Source organism: Mauremys mutica, chromosome 1, assembly GCF_020497125.1.
Source record: "Mauremys mutica isolate MM-2020 ecotype Southern chromosome 1, ASM2049712v1, whole genome shotgun sequence".
NCBI lineage: Eukaryota > Metazoa > Chordata > Testudines > Geoemydidae > Mauremys > Mauremys mutica.
Window position 1 is genome coordinate 326,496,525 of NC_059072.1, and position 20,693 is coordinate 326,517,217.

Genomic DNA, 20,693 nt, shown 5'->3' on the forward strand with positions numbered 1-20,693 from the left:
AAGACGGCACCCCTCACCCCTTCCTGCAAACCCACCCCTTCCTGCACACCCACCTGCAACCGTCCTCCCCCCAGAGACCGCTGTAGGAGCAGGAGCCTGTCATTCCTCTAGTGTAGAAGCGGTCTGTACATCAGTGCACACCGTACCCACCACAGTCCGCGTCCATGTTTCAACCCTTGAACAGGAATTCATAATTAAAGAAAACTTTATTAATAATCAGTGTTCCATTAAAGTTATTTTAAAACGTGTGTTGGAAGGGGGGAAACCTGGAGAACGGGGTATGTAACCGCAGATCGAAGTCAACAGTCAGTGAAACAGGCTCAGGTTCAGCTTCTCTGTAAATCAACTGGAGAGTCATAGGTTACCCTGCTCTCCGAGGAACCTATCTTTCAAAGCCTCCCGGATGCACAGCGCTTCCCGCTGGGATCTTCTATCGGCACGGCTGTCTGGCTGAGGGTAATCAGCAGCCAGGCGATTGGCCTCAACCTCCCATCCCACCATAAAGGTCTCCCCCTTGCTCTCACAGAGATTGTGGAGCACACAGCAAGCAGCAATAACAACGGGGATATTTTTTTCGCTGAGGTCCGAGCGAGTCAGTAAGCTCCTCCATCTCCCCTTGAGACGTCCGAAAGCACACTCCACCACCATTCTGCACTTGCTCAGCCGGTAGTTGAAGAGTTCCTTCTCACTGTCCAAGGCGCCTGTATAGGGCTTCATGAGCCAGGGCATTAGCGGGTAGGCTGGGTCCCCGAGGATCACTGTAGGCATCTGCACATCCCCAACCGTTATTTTGTGGTCCGGGAAGAAACTACCTACCAGGAGGCGTTTAAATAGACCAGAGTTCCTGAACACACGCGCGTCATGAACCTTGCCCGGCCACCCGACGTAGATGTTGGTAAAACGTCCCCTATGGTCCACCAGTGCTTGCAGCACCATAGAAAAGTAGCCCTTTCGGTTAATGTACTCGCTGGCCTGGTGGGCCGGTCCCAGGATAGGGATGTGAGTGCCATCTATAGCCCCACCGCAGTTTGGGAATCCCATCGCGCTGAAGCCATCTATGACGACCTGGACGTTTCCCAGGGTCACTACCTTTGAGAGCAGTTGCTCAACGATTGCGTGGGCTACTTCAATCACAGCAAGCCCTACGGTAGATTTGCCCACGCCAAAGTGGTTCACTACTGACCGGTAGCTGTCTGGCGTTGCAAGTTTCCAGAGGGCTATGGCCACTCGCTTCTGCACAGTCAGGGCTGCTCGCATCCGGGTGTCCTGGCGCTTCAGGGCAGGGGACAGCAAGTCACAGAGTTCAAGGAAAGTGCCCTTACGCATCCTGAAGTTTCGCAGCCACTGTGATTCATCCCAGACCTGCAGCACTATGCGGTCCCACCAGTCCGTGCTTGTTTCCCGGGCCCAGAATCGCCGTTCCACACCATGAACTTGACCCATTGCCACCATGATCTCCACTGCGCGGCGTACCCTGCTTTGTGAGAGGTCTGCGCCACTCTGTGACTTCCTGTCCTCACCGCGCTGCCGGAGCCTCCTCGCCCGATTTCTCAGCAGCTGACTGTGGAAGAGGTGGACGATAAGGTGCGAGGAGTTGACAACGGCCATAAGTGCAGCGATGATCGCAGCGGGCTCCATGCTCGCAGTGCTGTGGCGTCCGAGCTGTAACCGACCAGAGAAGGGCGCGAACAGATTTCCCGCCGGCGCTTTCAAGGAGAGAGGGCGGGAGTGACGGTTCAATGATGACAGTTACCCAAAACCACCCTCGACACATTTTTTCACCCAGCAGGCATTGGGGGCTCTACCCAGCATTCCAATGGGCAGCGGGGAGTGCGGGAACTGTGAGATAGCTTCCCACAGTGCACCGCTTCCAAAGTCGACGCTGGCCCCGTTACTGTGGACTCAGACAGTCGAATTAGTGTATTTAGTGTGGATACACAAATTCGACTTCATAAGGTCGATTCCACAAATTCGAATTAAGTAGATTCGAAATAGTCTTGTAGTGTAGACGTACCCTTAGATGAAGTTACCCAGATCTGCTGATTTTAAAAACTTCTAGATTTAGCAGCTGCTGTTTAACATCCTCTTGAGATACTAGTGGAATGAGCTTTAGCATGACTCTACATCATCTGTTTTTTCTAAGTTGCCAGGCTTGTCATAACACTGCTAGACACTAAAAACCATGCACTTAACAGAGACGCTGGTTTTTATGGCTCATTACAATAATTTGTAACACATCCTACTGTCTGCTAACTCTTAATTGCCCATTTCATTTTAAGTGGTCTTCTACAGCATGTGTGAACCCTTTATGCTTAACAATCTGTCCCACCTTGTATGTAGCTTGGCCACTCTGGTTACCTTCCCCAGACCTGAGGAAGGGCTCTATAAAGTTTGCAAGCTTGTCCCTCCCACCAACAGAAGCTGGTTCAGTAAAAGAACAGATTTAAACATTTTATTAATGTTAATGTTTAAAATTAAATATACACAACTTAACTGTACATCTGGGGTCTGGCTTGAGTTATATGGGATTATTGGTATCAGTTACAAGGATGAAGAGATACATACATATCACATAACCAGCATAGACCCAGATTGAGGCGCGGGAGTTTTTAGAGCGTCAGTGGATAAGTGGGCTCGGATACGCCACCCATGGAACGTATAAAGAGTGTATCTCTCAGATCCTGGGACCAACATGGCTACAGCAACACTGCAGACATGTTAACTTTATATCGTTTTAATTTTTTAATCAAAATATTGTGCAGTAGCAAGTCAAATGCCTTACAGAAGTCTAGGTGTATTACATCAGTGCTATTACTGTTATCAGCCAAACTTGTAATCTCATAAAAAAGTCCCTCTGGCAATTACTGTAATAGTTTAATATGTGTTGTATGAAAAAGTATTTTCTTTCGTCGTCTGTGAAAACTGTGAGAGAAGATGAGCTCGTATATAAAACTATGCAGAGATCTATGTGCAAAGTATGACAAAGTGGCACTGGGCAGCAATAACAAAGAAATGTTTTTGTCTGTACGGAGCAAACCTGCATCTCCAGAGAAATGGTTTAGATCAGGGATCGGTAACCTTTGGCACATGGCCTGCCAGGGAAAGCCATTGGCAGGCCGGGACGGTTTGTTTACCTGCAGCTTTTGCAGGTTCGGCCGATCGCAGCTCCCACTGGCCACAGTTCACCGTTCCAGGCCAATGGGGGCTGCGGGAAGTGGTGCAGACCAAGGGATGTGCTGGCTGCTCTTCCCACAGCCCCCAATGGCCTGGGACGGCAAACCGTGGCCAGTGGGAGCCATGATCAGCCAAACCCGCAGATGCTGCAGGTAAACAAACCGTACTGGCTCGCCAGCAGCTTTCCCTGGTGCGCCACATGCCAAAGGTTGCCGATCCCTGGTCTAGATAGGCTTATAACACTTTTCCATGGCATAGCTGCAGCTGTGCCTCTGTAGTGCTTGTAGTGTAGATCTACCCTTAAATTCTATCTCCCTCTGGTTTTTTTACAAACTCTTAATCACAGACTGGGCCCATCACAAGGGTTATTAAAGTTCATGAACCTTTAGAATGAGCCTGTGCCCATATTCCAAGGGATTCTGGACCAATTTACTTTAAAACCAAACCAAACAGAATGCCAGATTCAAAATTTCCAGCTTTGCACAATTTTGACAAGAAACCAGGAAAAAAAAGGGCCATTTCAAATGAACTTTTCTTTGCAATTTTAGGTGTGTTTGAAGCTAGAACCCACTAAGAACATCAGTATCAAGCCGTGTGTGTTAGTCTATGTCTACACTACAGACCTCACAACTGCACCGCTGTACCGCAGCTGCACCACTGTAAGGTCTCCTGTGTAACTGCTCTATGCCGATGGGACAACTCTCCCGTCAGCATAATTAAACCACCCCCAGTGAGTGGTGGGAGCTATTTTGGTGGGAAAGCTGTCCACACCGATGCTTTTGCCAGTGAAACTTATGTTGATCAGGGGTGTGTTTTGTTTCACACCCCTGATTGACAAAAGTTTTACCAACAAAAGTGCTAGTATACATGTAGCTTTAGTATCTTGCCACTGGTGAGAATACAATCTGTTAGTGCTTTCAGTGAAATAACATCACTTTAATGGCCCAGTCATCCATAGGATGGAACTCTGCTGTCTCCTGCTGATGCCAATGGAAGATGAAAGTACTTATCATTTCTTGCGTTCAGACCCTGAAAAAGCCAAAGCAGTGAACTCTACAGTAGTGAATTTTTTATTCAAGAGCCATTATTAGATGCAATATGTGTGTTGCTCAACTGAGACCTGATGGTAAGAGTGCATAAGAGAGTGGAATAAGGATGGCTGAACAGACAAGAGGTGTCAGTACTTGTGTCATAAATGTTGCAATATTGATTAACTTGTTTTAAACCAAATTAATCTGCTCTCATAAATTGAAAGTAGTGGCTGGTCATGAAATGTATTCCTTGTACTCATTTCTTTATTAATTAGTTCCAGCCTGCAATTTGCTTAGAAAAAATTATTGTGAACTTTTGTTTGCTCCCTTCCATTTGAACATGAGCTCAATTGATTGTATAGTCTGCTTTAATTATTTTAGGTAAGATCTTGGTGATAAAGTAATGCTTGGACTAGAAAGCCTCTGTAGACTAGCGAAGGCACTGTGTAACCTAAAGCCTATGTAAGTGTGACCTGATTCAATTAATTGAAAAGTAATTTTTCTGAAATGCTGACTTGCTGCCTTTCTAATCACCCCATGAGCTACTCTAGGAGATGTAAGTAATGACACCTGTCCAGATTTATTTCTGTTCCATTCCCATCATTCTGAGTATGTGCTGCTTTTCACAGAACATTATCAAGGTCAGTTTGAGGTCAGTTCTTTTGAGGTGAGTAAACCATTCCAGGTTAAAATAAAAATGCATCATGACCCTGTCCTGTCTAATTAATTCTCTGTATTACTAGGGGGAGCAAAATTAGGATAATGTAAAATGGAATGAACCCACTGAAGCTTGTCTTATGTAAAGAGGTTCTGAGTTCCTGAGATGATGTTCATCTATGAGACCTGATTTCCTTTTCAGTTTAAGATCCCAGTAAAAATCCCATGCATACTAGAAATTGTAGTATGTCCTCATGAGGCTTAGGTCATGAAAAGTATGAAGTGTCATGAGTAAGACAGTGCAAATGAAAATTAATCTAGAACCCACTTAAGCCCAGATAGTGAGAGATTTGGGCAGATGGAGAAACCCTTAGCTTTAGTCTTTGGGGCAAAATTAATATTGAAATGAAAGTGCTTCCCAGAATACTGTATATCCTGATTACTGAATCCTGTATATTCTGAATACTATTGTCAAGCTGTCTGGAGTGGCTCATGAGCGTGAGTACCAACCTCAGGACAGACTGGTTGTGAGTTCTATACTTAGATTTCACCTATCAAGTGTCTGATCTCTGTAAGCGCTATAATGGTCTAACCATGGAGCCACAGACAGTCCCCTTGGGTATTCCAGGCTACCTTACCACCCAGGTAAGTTTGCCTTTGTGATAGATGGTCCCTTACAGCAAAAATCACAACAACATTCGGGTTACTCCCAGTCACTTACACCGGGTCAATTGCACCTCTGACCAAAGACAATGTGTGCAGCCAATTCTATAATAAACTAACTAAGGATTTATTAACTAAGAAAAAGAAATGAGGTATTTACAACATTAAAGCAGGTTAAACATACACACACTAATGAGTTATAGTCTTAGGTTCCAAAAGGTACTAGAACAGGGGTGGGCAAACTTTTTGGCCCAAGGGCCACATCTAGGTATGGAAATTATATGGTGGGCCATGAATGCTCACCAAATTGGGGGTTGGGGTGCGGGAGGGTGTGAGGGCTCCAGCTGGGGGTGCGGGCTCTGGGGTGCAGGAGGAGACTCCAGGCTGGGACCAAGGGCAGGACAGGGATCAGGGCTTGGACAGAGGGTTGGGGCACAGGAAGGGGTCGGGTGCAGGCTCCAGGTGGCGCTTACCTCAGGCAGCTCCCGGAAGCAGCGGCATGTCCCCGCTCCAGCTTCTACGCAGAGTTGCAGCCAGGCAGCGCTGTGCGCTGCCCCATCTGCAGGCACCACCCTTGCACCTCTCATTGGCCAGCTAATGGGAGCTGCACGGAGCCACGGCACTTGCAGAGCTGGTCAAGCCCCTGACCCCGCTCCTCGGCTGGAGCACCGGAGCAGGGCAAGGCCCAGACCCCGCTCCCTGGCAGGAGCTCGAGGATCTGATTAAAATGTCTGAAGGGCCAGATGCAGCCCCTGGGACGTAGTTTGCCCACCCCTGTACTAGAAGCTGCTGTAATATGCAAGCTATATAAGTCCTCTAGGGCTAACCCAGGGCAAACAGCTGGGGATCCCTTGCTTATGCTTAGAAATCTTCACCCCTTGGAGTTCAAGCAGCATAGAGATACAGTTCCTTCTTGTTAGAGATTTTTATTCCCTCCCCTACCCCCCCCCCCAAGTTCAAGCTGATTGGACAGGTCCACCCGCACATCTCCTGTTCATGGATATGGGAAAAACAAACAAAAAAAGTCTTTGTTCTTTAGTGATTTACAATGGTTCATTGGTTTCAGTGGGCCTTCTTGGTGGAAAGGACCTAAAACCTTCTGTATGAAGCCAGCATTTTACATTCATAAATGCTACTTTCCTGTTTAATGACTTATGCAATTAGAGGATTACAATGCAAACATTTAATATAACCTTATAACATGGGGTACAGCTGTTTATAAGAAAGATTAATACATGCACCATCTTACAAGCATTTCATAAAGTCTAAACACTGAGCACATTCTTGTCAACTTAACATCTATTTTAACAATACTAACGTACAAAGGAACCAGACTGGTTTCCAGATATGCATTTGTCAGTGTTCAGTGAGACCTAGGGGGCTTTAGCATGAGTTGGCACCTGGTCTACCAGTATCACAACTGTTTCTCCCAATTACTATTCCTCCATTATATTTTAGGATAATTAAGTACATTTTTAAAATATTTCTCAAGGTTGTGGGTGGGAGGCTTTGTGTAAATTGCAACTCCAAATCACATCTGGAGGCTTCTGTTTGCTCAACTTTCAGCATTATCTTACAGCCTTAGCCAGGCAGCCCAGTGGCTACAGAACATGAGAGAGAAGCCAGCTCCCTGGCTGTGGGAGTTGGTCCGTCCCCTCCCACTGGCAGGAATACTGGGTTCAGTCTGCTACTGTTTTGATGGTAAAATGTCCCCTACAGTATTGGCTACCAGATAAACATGGGCCAGTTTGGCTAGAAAATTTAAATTCCATCCCTCCTCACATATTGATGCTGTGCTTTGGGGCACCCCATTGTTAAAAATTGATAAGCGTCTGTCAATGTGGATGGAGTGAACAGATAAGGGAATAATTTGGTTCTCTCAGTTGATCTCAGAAAATCCGTTTCTGCCACTCCAACAACAATACAACCTACCAGGTCCAGCTGCATGGCATTACCTGCAGCTTAAACATCTCTTGAAGGATATATTTGGTCCTGATGCACTTGAGCAGCAGAGACTCCAAAATTGTTACGTGGAAAGAGCTTCATAGGTTCAAGCTGATCAGTTGTAGCCTGTTATCAATTTCTGTCCCTAAAGAGCCTCCCTAATTTAGATTGTCTGTTCCAGGCCTTGAACAAAGATTTGTGTATATCTGGAACCCTTGCCAATGGGGAGGTGTCTTGCAGCATGTTAACTCTATAGTTAAGGCTGACTCAGCAGAAAATTATATTTTGTTCACACTGGTCCTTGCATAGCTTACAGTGCCTGGGCCTTGCCAAAACAAACTGCTGCTGGAGATGTGGGTCTCTCAGAGCCACACTGACTCACATGTTTTGGGACTGCCCCAGGATACAATCCTTTTGGCTAGAAGTAGGCAGGAGGATTAATATGATAATGGATACAGCCTTAAAAATTACTTCCCAGAACTGTTTTGGAAACTCTCCAACTCATGGAAAGCTTGGCTTTCTAGAGCACTGTGTGTACCCAAATAACTCATATTGCTTAGATGGAAGAGCAGACTGCCTCCAAAGATAGAAACATGGCTCAGTGACATGGCTGCCCTGGCAGCTAATGAATGGGTAACTGTGAGGATGTATCATGCCTTTTGAAGCCCCCTGCTGGAGGCCTCATGGTCCTACCCTACCCCGCTCTGGAAAAGGAGCACTGAAGGTGGGTCCTCCAGGCCTGCCTAGAAAGGCTGCAGGGAAGCAGCCAAACAGAGCACAGCAGGTTCAATTAAACGGAGCTTTAGGGCCTGAGCAGATCAGTCCCTGGCTGGGACCAGAACTGGAAAGCAGTGAAACTCCACAGGTAAAGAGGCCTGGGAGAGATGCTGCTCAAACAGGTAACCAATGAAGAACTCAAGAAGGTGAAGGGACTAAGTGGGAAGCAGCCCAGGGAAAGCAGCAGTAGCCATTAAAGGTAAACAGTACGGGGCTGCTGTCTATAGGGTCCCTGGGTTAGGACCCTGAATCCCCCCTACTGACCACTGGAAAAGTGGTGTAAGCCCCAAGATGGGGATAAGACTCTGCATTAAAATCCCAAGGAAGAGGCTGGGAATGTAAACAGGCCCAGGGACAGGGCTGAAGATGCTGAAGAGGGCCAGCCATTCATTGAACTTTGTTACCCCAGATGGGGGCTGAACTTGAAGGAGTGACCTGGCTGGAGAGCTGGGGCAATGAAAATTGGTAAAGGCAAAAAGTCTCCAGGGAGAAAGCCCTGGGAGCACTGCTCTATACCAGGGCAGGCACGGACTAGAAGGGCCTGAGGACTGAGCCCAGAGACAGGGCTACAGACATTAACAAGGGCATAGGGACAGGTCCCAGGGGGCTTTTTACCCTGTTCATCCATCCATTCACCTATTAACTGAGTGACTTAGCCAGGGGGCTGAGCCACTGAAGACCTGCCTGATAAAGGCAACAGTCAACAGGAGGCACTGGGAGTAGAGAAAGGAGAGAGAGAAGAATCGCACCCAGCTGACAGGAGGTGATCACAAGAGGTGAGGCTGCACTGTCACAGTAACGTTTTGGAGAAGAGGCACTTCAGATAAACTGGAAAAGATTTGGTCCGACTTCAAAACCTTTCATTAATCCCTAGTGGATAGTAAACCAAGACGTCGTTCTCCTTTCCCCTCCCTTCCTCTTCCTGTGTGGTTTTGTTCTTTTGTTTTCTGTCTGGTTTTCCCCCTTACTTTTGAAAAAATGTCACAGAAGTAATTATATTCCAGGGCTCTGATCTTTCAACTTTATGCAAGTGAGCAGCCCCTTGACTTCAGTAGAACTACGCATGTGCACAAAGTTACATGCATAAGTGTATGCAGGATTGGGATGCCTAAATGGGTGTATATGATATTAGGAAACTTTTCACTTCCCCTTTTCTTTTTTTTGAAAACAAGAGTTTTTGATATAGAGAAATCAATACAGACAATGAACCCTAATTTTACTGTACTAAGAATAGGCAGTTCACTTTGATAGGGAAAAATTGAACACTGTACTTCATGTGGGAGGTGTATGTTTGCAATAAGCTGTATGAACAAGTACATGCCACCATATGATTAACAGCTAAACACAATTTGGTGCTGAACAAATAACCACTGTAAACATAGCGATCTTCACTGCAGGGGGGAGCTATCACAGCAGGCTAGCTGATAAGCAAAGGGTTGACAGTACTTCATTTCTTTAACACAAGTCTCGCTTGGAGTGGCTGTGGTCAGCAGGAAGCTATTTCTGACATATTTGGCTGAACCCTGCAGTTAAGCTGTTGACTGCTGCTAGATTTACCAGGTAGATTTTAATTGACCATTGATTTTAATGGAATGTTAATGAGCACAGCAGATCATAACTGGAACAGCCCACTAGCAACAGAGAAGTGGAAGAATTCAGGCAGCACTTCTTTTAGTTATTGATAGCAGTGAGAGGAACAAGATGTCCAGGTTATATCCAAAATATTGCTTCTCTCTCTTGCCATGGCATTTGAGTATATTGCAAACATAAAAACAAAACATCTATCTATAACCACCCACCATGGCAATAATTATCCCCCCTGCCTACAACAGAAATAAAAGTTCCTCCACTGTTTTCAGCTGGCCAGGAAAATGCTTAGTTGAAAAAATAAAATGTGCTGTGCATTGTAGTGAGGCCTTATTGGAATTCCTGGGAGGTGAGTGGGCACAAGCCCACCCGTGTCTAACAGCCTCTCCCTCAGCCTAATGGGAGGGATCACTGGACCTGGGAACCAACTGAATTCAGGGGACAACTAATGAATAACAGGAACGGGAGTGGGGGTCATAGGTTCAGAACTAGGGATCCAGAGGGGGACACCGAGCAGAGAACCCCGGATAGCGCCTACTGCTCCTCAAAGCTGTCTGGGAGCCAGTGGATGCTGCCCAGAGGAACTCTGTCCAGATGCATGAGACCAGGGAGGAACGGAAATAGGCCCCACAGTCACAGAGCACCCCCTTGTCTAGCATCCTCCTCCGAGTGTTGTAGATGGTCACTTTGGCCAGTGCCAGGAGGAGGTTGATGAGGAGGTCTCGCGACTTTTCGGGATCACAGACATGGCATGTGAATATGAAAAGGTGTGGGGAAAAGTGAAGCCAGAACCTCCTGTTGAGGTTCTGGAGGACTCGGAATAGGGGCTGCAACCTGGCACATTCTAGGTAGGCATGTGCCAGGTTCTCTCTCACGCCGCAAAAAGAACAGGCATCAGGGATGGGGGGTGAACTGCGCCAGGTACATGCCTATGCTCACAGCTCTATCAAGGAGCCGCCAACCAATATCCCCAGTGAGCCATGGGACCAGGGTGGAATAGAGGCTGGCCCACCGGGGTTCCTCATCCTCTACTGGCGGTAGATAATCCTGCCACTTGGTATCGGGGCTTGCCTCTAAGCCTGAAAGTGAGGGACCATTACCCTCCCCCTGGTGGGTGGAGCCAAACCAGTCCCACCCCCTATGCCAGAAGTGCAGGGGTGGGACAGGAAGTATAAAGGGAGGGCCCTATAGCTCAGTTATGGCCTAGCCAGGGAAGGAGGCAGACATCTCAAGCCCTCTGCAGGTCTCTGGACCCGGCACAGAGCTGCACTGTATGAGAATCTTCAAGAGGCAGGGAGCCTCCATCAAGAATGTCTTGTCTCCAGCCCCTAAAAATTTAATTTAAACACTGGACTGTCATCAAGTGCACCTGAAGCTAGTCTCAATTACTGTGATGGGTAAAGGGAGAGAGGCAGACAATCTCTAGGCCTTATCTACACACAGGATATACTGCTTTAACTACACAAGCACAGTTAAAAGTGCTACTAGAGGCTTAGTGTGGACTAGTAGAAAGGTGCTTCTAGTGGTATAGTTTATTCCTGTACAGGAAGAATCATAGAACTGGAAGGGACCTCGAGAGGTCATCTAATCCAGTCCCCTGCACTCAAGGGAGGACTAAGTATTATCTAGACCATCCCTGACAAGTGTTTGTCCAACCTGCTCTTCAAAATTCCCAATGATGGAGATTCCACAACCTCCCTAGGCAATTTATTCCATGCTTAACCACTCTGACAGTTAGGAAGTTTTTCCTAATGTCCAACCTAAACTGCCTTTGCTACATTTTCAGTCCATTGCTTCTTGTCGTATCCTCAGAAGTTAAGAACAATTTTTCTCCCCTTTCCTTGTAACAACCTTTTATGTACTTGAAAACTATTATCATGTCCCCTCTCAGTCTTCTTCTCCAGACTAAACAAACCCAATTTTTTCAATCTTCCCTCATAGGTCATGTTTTCTAGACCTTTAATCGTTTTTGTCGCTCTTCTCTGGACTTTCTCCAATTTGTCCACCTCTTTCCTGAAATGTGTCACCCAGAACTGGACACAATATTCCAGTTGAGGCCTAATCAGCGCAGAGTAGAGCAGAAGAATTACTTCTCGTGTCTTGCTTACAATACTCCTGCTAATACATCCCAGAATGATGTTTGCTTTTTTTGTAACAGTGTTACACTGTTGATGCATATTTAGCTTGTGATCCACTATAACCTCCAGATCCCTTTCTGCAGTACTCCTTCCTAGGCAATCATTTCCCTTTTTGTATGTGTGCAACTGATTGTTCCATCCTAAGTAAAGTACTTTGCATTTGTCCTTATTGAATTTCATCCTATTTTCTTCAGACCATTTCTCCAGTTTGTCCAGATCATTTTGAACTTTAATCTTACCCTCCAAAGCATTTGCAACCCCTCCAAGCTTGGTATGATCTGCAAACTTTATAAGTGTACTCTCTATGCGATTATCTAAATCACTGATGAAGATATTGAACAGAACCAGACCCAGAACCGATCCCTGCAGGACCCCACTCGTTATGCCCTTCCAGCATGACTGTGAACTACTGATAATTACTTTCTGGGAATGATTTTCCAAACAACCTAAGGGGATATGCACCCACCTTATAGTAGTTTCATCTAGGTTGTATTTCCCTAGTTTGTTTATGAGAAGGTCATGAGAGAAAGTATCAAAAGCCTTACTAAAGTCAAGATATACCACATCTACCACTTCCCCTACTATCCACAAGGCTTGTTACCCTGTCAAAGAAAGCTATCAGGTTGGTTTGACAAGATTTGTTCTTGACAAATCCATGCTGACTGTTATTTATCACCTTATTCTCTTCTAGGTGTATGCAAATTGGTTGTTTAATTATTTGCTCCATTATCTTTCCAGGTACAGAAGTTAAGCTGACTGGTCTGTAATTACCCGGGTTGTCCTTATTTCCTTTTTATAGATGGGCACTATATTTGCCCTTTTCCAGTCTTCTGGAATATCTCCCGTTTTCCAAGACTTTTCAAAGATAATTGCTAATGACCTAGATATCTCCTCAGTCAGCTCCTTGAGTATTCTAGGATGCATTTCATCAGGCCCTGGTGATTTGAAGACATCTAACTTGTCTACATATTTTTTTACTTGTTCTTTCCCTATTTTAGACTCTGATCTTACCCCATTTTCACTGGCATTCACTATGTTAGACGTCAAATCGCCACCAACCTTCTTGGTGAAAACCGAAACAAAGAAGTCATTAAGCACCTCTGCTATTTCCACATTTTCTGTTATTGTCCTTCTCACCTCATTGAGTAATGAGCCTACTCTGTCCTTGGTCTCCCTCTTGCTTCTAATGTATATGTAGAATGTTTTCTTGTTTCTTTTTATGTCCCTAGCTAGTTTGATCTTGTTTTGTGCCTTGGCTTTTCTAATTGTGTCCTTACATGCCTGTGTTATTTGTTTATATTCATCCTTTGTAATTTGACTGATTTTCAACTTTTTATAGGACTCTTTCTTGAGTTTTAGATCATTGAATATCTCCTGGTTAAGCCAGGGTGGTCTCTTGCCATACTTCCTATCTTTCCTACGCAGTGGGATAGTTTGCTCTTGTGCCCTTAATAATGTCTCTTTGAAAAACTGCCAACTGTCTTCAATTGTTTTTCCCCTTAGACTTGCTTCCCATGGGATTTTGCCTACCAACTCCCTGAGTTTGCTAAAGTCTGCCTTCTTGAAATCCACTGTCTTTATTGTGCTGTTCTCCCTCCTACCATTCCTTAGAATCGTGAACTCTACCATTTCATGCTCACTTTCACCAGAGTTGCCTTCCACATTCAAATTCTCAACCATTTCGTCCCTATTTGTCAAAATCAAATCTAGAACAGCCTTCCCCCAGTAGGTTTCTCCACCTTCTAAATTCATGGAGGTTAAGTCCATTAATGGCTATTAGCTAGGATGGGTAAGGAATGGTGTCTCTAGCCTCTGTTTGTCAGAGGATGGGTGATGGATGTCAGGAGAGAGATCACTTGATCATTACCAGTTAGGTTCACTCCCCCTAGGGCAGCTGGCATTGGCCACTGTTGTTACACAGGATACTGGGCTGGATGGACCTTTGGTCTGACCCAGTACGGCCATTCTTATGTTCTTATATATTTCTATCTCAACCGCAGTCCAAGTGTAAACATTTTTAATATATAAGGCAATACCTCCTCCCTTTTTTTTCCTGCTGTCCTTCCTGAGCAAGCCGTATCCTTCTATACCAATATTCCAGTCATGTGTATTATCCCACCAAGTCTCCATGATGCCAACTATGTCATAGTTGTGTTTATTTACTAGCATTTTGAGTTCTTCCTGCTTGTTTCCCATACTAATCACATTAGTATACAGACATCTAAGATACTGATTTGATTTCCCCCCCTCCAGTTCTGTCTTGTCTCTCCCTTATATCTGCTAAAACAGCTCATGCTCCCACCAGATTCCGACCCTTCTCCCAGGTCTCCATATTTTTGACTTACTTATGGGCTTTGGTCACCTGCCCACCTGAACCTAGTTTAAAGCCCTCCTCACTAGGTTAGCCAGTATGTAGCCAAATATGCTCTTCCCCTTCCTCGATAGGTGGACCCCATCTCTGTTTAGCAGTCCTTCTTCCTGGAACTGCATCCCATGGTCAAGGAAGCCAAAGCCCTCCTGGTGACAGCATCCTTGCAGCCAGGCATTCACCTCCAGGATGCATCTGTCTCTGCCTGGGCCACTGCCCTTGACTGGAAGGACTGAAGAGAACCCCACCTGCACTCCCAACTCTCTTTCCCTTACTCCCAGAACCCTGTAGGCACTTCTGATATGCTGAGGGTCATCCCTTACAGTATCATTAGTCATACCTCGCAGTATCATTAGTGCCCACATGGATGAGTGGCATGGAGCAGTAGTCAAAGGGCTGGATGATCCTCGACAATCCCTCCATAAGTCTCAGATATGGGACCCTGGCAGGCAGCATACCTCCCGGGGTGCCATGTCAGGGTGACAGATGGATGCCTCTGTCCCTCAGAAGAGAGTCTCCAACCACCCGTACCCTACATTTCCTCCTGGGAGTGGTGGCTGTGATCCTCCCAGCCTTTAGGATACCTGGCTTCTCCTCTTCAACCTTTGGGGGTGATTCCTCATCGCTCATTACCAGGGCAGCATAATGGTTCTCCATCACTGTGGAGGGTGGGTTGGGAGTAGGGGTGGAGCACTGCCTGCTGCCAGAAGTCCTCCCTGTGAGAGAGTCTTATCCTCCTCTCCCGGTGGCATCTCTAGCTGGATAGCGTCCTCAGCCTTGGAAGTCTCCATATGAATACTGTCAATGAATTTTTCTTATGTACAGATGCTCCTCAGTCTGGCCACCTCCTCCTTTGGCTCTCCCATCTGCTTCCTTAGAGATTCCACCAGCAGGCACCTCTCACCTCAGAGTAATAAGCTACACCATTATATGACCTGCTTATACCAGTATAACTACCTCCACAATGAGGATTGCAATGTTATAACATTATTGACAAAAAACCACATCCCTAATAGAAATACACCCATACAAAAATGGGTGGGTGGATGAATGAACTTGAAATTAGCATAAAATGATAACTGAACTCTTACCTTTCAGAGGTTCAGAAAAATTTACTCCCTTGGTCTCTAAATTATTAATTACATTTCCTCATTGAAGACTTTTGTATTATCTGGTTCTGCCCACTGGGAGCAGGAAGTGCTTGAAATTTCACAAGAACCTGATTTGACAGATAAATGGATAGTTCTGATAAGCATCCAATCCTCTGAGTGATCATCCTAACCACTGACCTTTTTGAGGTTCTCGCATTACAAATTGAATGAATGTAAATGTCTAGTACCTTCAAAAAACATATGACAGATTAGGGCAGCTGCTTAACAAATCTAAGGGCTAGTAGAGCAGTGATATATGTTATGTCACCAGCTGCTACGGCACAACACTCATTAAACAGCAGCCATTTTTCCACAGAACACAAGTGGAAGTGGAAGTGACAGCTGATGATGACCCACAGGATAGTGATCGCATTTTTTTCCCATTTGCGGAGGAGATAAAGCATGTCACCACTGAATGCAAGGGCTTCAGAAGCTTTAAAGCACTAGAAGACTCTTGTTTTTATCTATAAAATAGTAATAAAACTGGAGACCAAGAGGTTTCACTGAGAGTTTTGTAGGTTGGGGGTATGCGGGCAATGCAGGATGTAGTCATGCAGCCATGTTTAACATCTGCTTGTACAATCTCTTACCCACAGTTTCATACAAACCATAACTGATTTCAGAGCAAATGTATTGCTTTAGCAGATCCACCCAAGATCTCTTACCTTGTCCCGGGTGCTTTTACTTATTATAGATTGTCGTCATCTCGTAAATCAAAATGAGTGAATAAAAAATAGTTTTCTTATTTAATCTTTCAACTTCTTGACAGATGCAGGCAGCATCTATTGCAGCTCTCCCGTCTTCCTGTCTTTATTCAGGCAAAACTCTCCTGGACTTCAATGGAATTTTTGCCACAGTAATGAGAACAGGATCAGATCAACAGCTAGAAATACAGATTGCAGCAGTGGAGGAAGCAGTAGGGGCCGCCGAGGTCCTCGCTCTCCCCTGAAGTTCTCTAGCGCAGAGATTGGGAACCTTCTCTTGGACCTTGCAGGTACTGGTGGATACCCCACCATCATGTGGCTCCCCTAAGAACTGCCAGCTTAAAAGTCTCCAACTCACCCAGAAACCCAGCCCAGCTGGAGGCAGCTGTATCAGAGCAGGAGGCACCCAGTTTAGATTAAATGGGCGGTAGTGTAGTAAATATGTTCACCACCACATATTAATCAACACATTTTAATCACCAGTTCTCACCTCGGGTTGACCGCTACCAATTAACATGTTTTCAAATACCACTGTCTTTGTCCTCACTGGGTGCCGTGTGATTTCTAAGGACATGTTGATTAATACGTTAGTGAATATTTTTGTTAAGCATGCTTCATTTTCCTATTCCAGACAAGGCTAGTGTGGACATTTCTAATATCAGATCCTGCTTTTCTCCAAATCAGCACCCCAGACTTCCAGCTGCAGTTGCCTGATCCAAAACTCATGACAAAAACTCCTATCGTTTTCAATGCGCTTTAGATCAGGATTTTTGTGGACACTTTCTATATTACCATGCATCCTGCTCTCAGTCTCCTGACTCTAACATTCACACTTCATTCCTCTGCTCCTCTCTATTCCTCCTTCCTCATTTCTGCCTCTTGAGCCCCAACATTCCATAAATACAAAATGCTCAAAAAAACCACCTTTACAATAGACTGAAGTTAAAGAACAGAGGAAGAAAAATAGAAAAATAGGAAATGCCATAATATAAATAGTGGAAACTGATATCCATCTGTTAATAGAGGATAACAAACACAAATAACAGATTATTGACTGATCCATTACAGTATGCAAACACATAGCAGACTACACATTGTAGTGGATCAGTCATTAAAACCATATAGTTCAAAGAACTTTTGTAGCTTAGTCTTCTAGAATAAAAAGAAATCTTAATGAAGGATACATTTTCACTTTAAGTTCAGACACAGTGTATCAGTTTCAGAAATCTGTGCCCTTATCGAGCATCAATTTCCAACTTAGAAGAAACAAAGACAACTTTTAATGTAAAAATCTAGTTTTGCTAAGGTGTAGGGGAGAAATAAATATCTGAAACTTTCACTCTTGTCTGTAATCATGTATGGCATATATTCAGGAATATTTCTTTTTTAGTTCAAGTCTTCCTCAGTTCGTAAGACTTAAAGAGACACCATCGATTTAAAATATGATGTCTATCTATACTTTTACCTGCTACTGTTGGCCTTAATTGTACTCCACCCAAAGCATGGGGCTTATGCCCATGCATAACATTAATCTTGTGCATAGTCCTATTCAAGTTAATGAGATTACTTATATGCTTAATGTTACACATGTACTTAATTATCAGTTTTCCTTATATTAATTTTATACATGAGAAAGAAAAACATTTTAAAAATAAGAATATGTAATTGTAAAACCACAAAAATTGACAAGGGAACTTGGGGGGGACTTAAAACTACCTATAATTCATTGTTTTTAAAAGCGATTAGATTTCAAGCTGACAGTGTCTCTTTAAACTAATGGAGACTAAAGGAAAGATTAAAAAACATTCAAATACCCTGGAAGAAATGTAGGATGGCACTGATGACAATTAACTAACAATTATTAATCTGCTTGATATTTACTGTAATGACAATAATTATGATGCATTAATTTTGTTAGTGTGGCTGCTGTAACATTTAATTACCTGGGTTCTTCATTGCAATTTCAATTAATTAATATCCACTTTCTGTCTAGTTTTTCTACTGAAAGTTTACAAGATATGAACAGTCTTCAGTGCAGTAACAAATGCCATTCCAGTTGATGTGCTTAACTTTACTCAGGCCAGTAGTTCCATTAAAGCCAATAGGACAACTTGCCATGGACAATTTAACTTGGGAGTTCCCAAGCTAAGTTGGAAATGCCACAGGAGAGATTTCCCGGGAGAAAATGCTGGCAGAGCCTGAAAAAGCTCCAACAACTCTGGTTTCATGGACTGGGGAGTTCTGAGGAGTGTTGGATCCATTTCAGGATTTTTTTTTAAACTGTGATTTAGAAAACTAGTCCAAATTTCATTCTAAAAGATGGAAGAGATCCGTTACCTTCTAGGACAAGGTTCATATTGGTGTCCCATTGGGACAATATTATTTCCCAAATAATTATTTGAGTGGCTTTCAAAGATTGATTGGTGGATATTGTACTTAGTCCAGCTTCTTTATGAATTCTTGGAAGCATGTTTGTACTAGTAATTTAATATCACTAGTTCTTCAGTGTGCTGTTTATCAGTATGTCTAAACACTCCTGGGGAATTCTCTTTCTAATTCACAAAATGCTTTAGCATCCTTAACCATCTTCATAGAACCATAGAATATCAGGGTTGGAAGGGACCTCAGGAGGTCATCTAGTCTAACCCCCTGCTCAACTAAATCATCCCAGCCAGGGCTTTGTCAAGCCTGAACTTAAAAACCTCTAAGGAAGAAGATTCCACCACCTCCCTAGGTAACTCATTCCAGTGCTTCACCACCCTCCTAGTGAAAATGTTTTTCCTAATATCCAACCTACACCTCCCCCACTGCAATTTGAGGCCATTACTCCTTGTTCTGTCATCAGGTACCACTGAGAACAGTCTAGATCCATCCTCTTCGGAACCTCCTTTCAGGTAGTTGAAAGCAGCTATCAAATCCCCCCTCATTTTTCTCTTCTGCAGACTAAACAATCCCAGTTCCCTCAGCCTCTCCTCATAAGTCATGTGCTCCAGCCCCCTAATCATTTTTGTTGCCCTCCGCTGGACTCTTTCCAATTTTTCAACATCCTTCTTGTAGTGTGGGGCCCAAAACTGGACACAGTACTCCACATGAGGCCTCACCAATGTCGAATAGAGGGGAATGATCACATCCCTCGATCTGCTGGCAATGCCCCTACTTAAACAGCCCAAAATGCCATTAGCCTTCTTGGCAACAAGGGCACACTGTTGACTCATATCCAGTTTCTCGTCCACTGTAACCCCTAGGTCCTTTTCTGCAGAACTGCTTCCTAGCCATTCGGTCCCTAGCCTGTAACAGTGAATGGGATTCTTCTGTCCTAAGTGCAGGACTCTGCACTTGTCCTTGTTGAACCTCCATCAGGTTTCTTTTGGCCCAGTCCTCTAATTTGTCTAATTCATCTGTGTGTATGCATTGTAGGTGGCACAGGTAGCAATGCCTATAGCTAAGGTTGTCTTTTACTCTTTCCATTATAGGAACCTGTTTTCTGTTGCATATATAAACAGGATCTGAATGAGCTCTCCCCTGACATCTACTGATGAGCTGGAGGAAAAGACTTCAGAAACACACCATGTTTGCATAGACACATCTACTCTGCCTAGGTGTGCAGCATGGTGGAGCTACTGTGCCAAAATGAGTATTTTTGGCTGGTGTTCGGTTACAAATCACTGTTGTATTGAGTGCAAGGGATTGAAATGGTCTTGTTCTTATTGTATGAGTAAAGGGCAGCAGAACTTTACTTAGCCTGCCCTGATGGAGGGGGTCGCCCTACACTGAACCTCACTGGCTAAGGAGCAGGGGAGGGATGCCAAATCCTAGTGGAGATAAGAGGAGGTGGGGACAGATGTTCCTGCCTGGTGGTGTGGCCTCTGCCTAAAGATTCCAATACACCATTTGACCTGCCCCCCTCTAATGTTTAAAGGTAGAGCTGATTAGACTCAATTGAGAGTCAGTGTTTCTGTTCAGGGATTACTAGGGCTGAATCACTGATAAGCAGGTCTAGGAGGCTATACCTTAGACCTGGCGTAAGGACAGTAGTGAAATGAAAGACAAGGCAGATACTGTAGTAGCAGTGAGGCTCCCTGCTACCCAGTAAAATCATTAAGAGCTGAAATCACTAAAGACCTGGGTTAAGAAGTTGAACCTCAGAGCATGGGATAGCAGAAATGGCAGTGAGCATCCAACATTGACAGTGCATGACCAAACGCAGCAGAGAAAAGCAATGGAGGCAGGGGCAAACAGTCAATTGCAAAGGCATAGAGACATTGCCTGACACATGCACCCCTTTCTGAGGTGGGAGGTGAACCCCTGAAAACATACCTCTGAACTCTGGGTCTTATTAGCCAACTGTGAATGAGGTGCAGCAGAGGGAGAGGGGAGTGGCGTATTTTAAGGGACATTCATTCGTCGCACTTTCCCACCACAAGGTGGGGAATTGAGGCAAAGGACACTGCTCAATGCACTGTGGGGTCAGGTTTGCTTATGGTTGCACGCTTTTGAGT

General features: G+C 44.7%; 1 long non-coding RNA gene across 1 annotated transcript; it reads left to right on the plus strand.

Moving 5' to 3' along the window:
• The first annotated feature begins 8,256 nt into the window (after positions 1–8,256).
• On the plus strand, positions 8,257–19,774 carry LOC123365379. The gene is made up of 3 exons (XR_006577551.1): positions 8,257–9,022; positions 16,309–16,484; positions 19,668–19,774. It is a non-coding gene; the product is annotated as an uncharacterized LOC123365379 (long non-coding RNA).
• Positions 19,775–20,693: the final 919 nt, after the last annotated feature.